The sequence below is a fragment of the Cupressus sempervirens genome, chromosome 1 (assembly GCF_028749045.1).
Source record: "Cupressus sempervirens isolate cs-2001-9-10 chromosome 1, ASM2874904v1, whole genome shotgun sequence".
NCBI classification, from domain to species: domain Eukaryota; kingdom Viridiplantae; phylum Streptophyta; class Pinopsida; order Cupressales; family Cupressaceae; genus Cupressus; species Cupressus sempervirens.
Genome location: NC_143118.1, coordinates 94,756,211 through 94,759,066, shown reverse-complemented (window position 1 = coordinate 94,759,066; position 2,856 = coordinate 94,756,211). Strand labels below are relative to the sequence as shown.

Here is a 2,856-nt window from a genome sequence, read left to right as displayed (position 1 = left end):
TTTATGAGAATAAAACAATCATGTTTCCCACAAGATGACATATAGTGAAGAAATCTTTCAAATACTTCATACAAACATGTGTCCCACAAGATGACATCTACTGAAGAAACCTTTCAAATACTTCATAGGCTTGCAACTCCCATTCCACATCTAGTAAAGAAACCTTTCAAATATTTCACAGGCTTATAACTCTAACTCCACATGCTCTAATAATGGTCAAAAGGTTGTAGAACTCAGCTTTATTCTTGCTAATGGCATTTGATTGTTAGTTTACCATTAAATTGGTGAGTGAACTTTTTGGGTTGGGTTAGGTGTTTGAGGACCTTGGAAACCATAGTAGAACCCTCATGAAGTTGAGTCCTTGTATTTGTATATGTGAGCCATTAGTAGCCGTAAGGAACATTGTCAGTTTGGATTGCAATTTGATCTTTTGGCAAGACTGCCTAATAGTTGATAAAGAGCCCTTATCCATCTCTGCATCATTCCCCTCATCCTTAGTAGGGATGAATCTTCTAAATAGTACCACATAGATTTTTTCGAGACAAAACATATGAAAAGATCAGATAAATTCCATCTAAATTAACCAAAGTAGATATATAAATCCTATTTTAACTATAAGTTTGCACATAATTATAGAAAAAGACTATATTTGTATCTCCTTCCTAAAGCCAATCAACCCTTACCTTCTACTTTCTAAAATAGTTCTCATTACTTACTTAAGTTCTCAAACAACTTGAGACTCCTCTCTACTCAAATCCTATGAAAAGACAAGATCTTGAATTTTTGTAAGTGACAACACACAATCTTGTGCCTACCTCTTCCTAGCATAAATATTACCAATACATGACCATTTCTTGATATGCCATTTATCTCCATGGGCAACCATGAAAGCATCTGACTCCTTCACAATCTCATCGAAAATTACTACACCTTCCCGATTCTCGACCTTCAACATTAGCATGATATTCTTTGCACGATTAATGAGATATAGATACATGAGCTTTTTCAACTCCAAATTCTCTGCTTTAATGTGATAGCCACATTTTGAACATGCTGAGAATCCATTCAAACAAAACCATCAATCTCTGCACATGAAAAAAACCAGTTGTATAGCTTGATATTGCAAGGGAGGCTTGGCCATTTTGATAAAAGCCCAAATGGCTTGAAGGTTATTATCATTGTCCTAAATCAATCCTGCAACATCACTGTCATCTAAAGCTTTCGTCAACAATAGCAACACCTTCATCAAATTCTCTACAATTGGTAATTCACAAAAAAATAGAATTCCCATGATGGCTTCAACAAGCTTGCATGCTTCCATTGGTGTCTTTACATCACAAAGAAGAAAATATCTTCCATGCTCCATAGTTAAATCTGCTAGAATAGCTGTAGCTTTGACTTTCATATTCAAATTAGGCTTCTCTAAGAAGACAAGTAGCAAAGGAACCCTCCAACTTCAAAGCATCAATTACATTTTGTTGAATCAAGGCCTCCCTTCTATTGTCATGGAGCTGCAATTGTGTGAGCATTTGGACCATTCCCAATTTGAATTCCGCCGTACCTCTTAAAAGGCAATGGGCAAAGGATTTGCACCAATTAAACTAGATCATTGATCTTATGTTTCCTTCATTGTATGAGTTTCCATCATAAGAGATTTCATTGAGAATAGTCTCAATATCCATCATCAACTCTGGATGATTGCCCCTAATTAAAATCGTAACAATTGTCAAAATAGCACCACGTTGCTGGCCTAGCTACTCCAGGATACTCTTATATTTTTGTCAGCTCTGACAAGAAGTTTATAGCAGCCCTTGTGAGGTTAGGGCTCAAGTCATTGAATAGACATTTAATGATCTTACTAAGCCCATTGGCTTCAACTAGTTTTTCCCTCCCATGGTTATTGTCTTGCACAACTACCATTAAAATTGAAAAACAAAGTGCCTTCAATTTGTTATCATTAGGCTTCAAAGCTCCCACTATTAATGGAAGTAAAGATTCAAAAATTATCTAGTTTTAATCATTTGTACTCTCTTTGTAGAGTTTTGACAGATCAACAAGTGCTCTTTTTTTTGCTCGGCACATAATTTTGTCTCCAACTTTATCTTTGCCTTCAAAATCCTTGCCACATAGTTTTGCTACCTCTAGAGATTTATAGTGCAGCACAAGGCTTGGTTTAGTATAAGAATGGAATTCGGGAGAACTATACCAGTAAGGGGATCCTTTGGATCACCTCTTGCAAACTCACTCTCAATTGCTTCTATCTCAAAAGAATTATTAGTTGAGATCAAAACTGGATCATTCATCACTTTCCCTATAAGAGGACATTTAAAATGTGAATATGGCTCATGAGTAATGAAATTCTCCCAAGATCTGCTAACTACTCTCCTCAATTCTAGGAAACGCTTGCAGGAGGTTTCTAATGCCATGTCAGCATCTGCTTGAGAAAGAAGAGCCATGACCTACTGCATATATTGGACATCCTGGAGCTCCTTTTCCCTTTTAGCTTCCTTGATATCCCTCTTAAACTTATGAAGTTCAGTAGATATATAGCTAGGGCTTTGCCCAACACCTGTGGCACAATCATCCATCCTGCTCTTTGAAAGAATCATAATAACCAATGTTTTTATCCTTATAAAGCATTTTATACCATTCCAACTCTGCCATAGATGTTGCATAGACCTTGACAATATTGTCTACATATTTCATCAACCAAGAGACTAGTAAACTAGTGGAACCTAGATTTAGGACAACCAAATATTGAAGTTTCAAAATAGGGGTACTAAAAGTGCACCTACAAACATCAATCACTATTTTGCATGTATATTCACCACTACCTTTCTCTCTGATGTCACTATT

General features: G+C 36.2%; 1 pseudogene; it reads right to left on the bottom strand.

Moving 5' to 3' along the window:
- Positions 1–1,078: 1,078 nt before the first annotated feature.
- Positions 1,079–2,588, bottom strand: LOC149576389 (U-box domain-containing protein 44-like; annotated as a pseudogene).
- Positions 2,589–2,856: the final 268 nt, after the last annotated feature.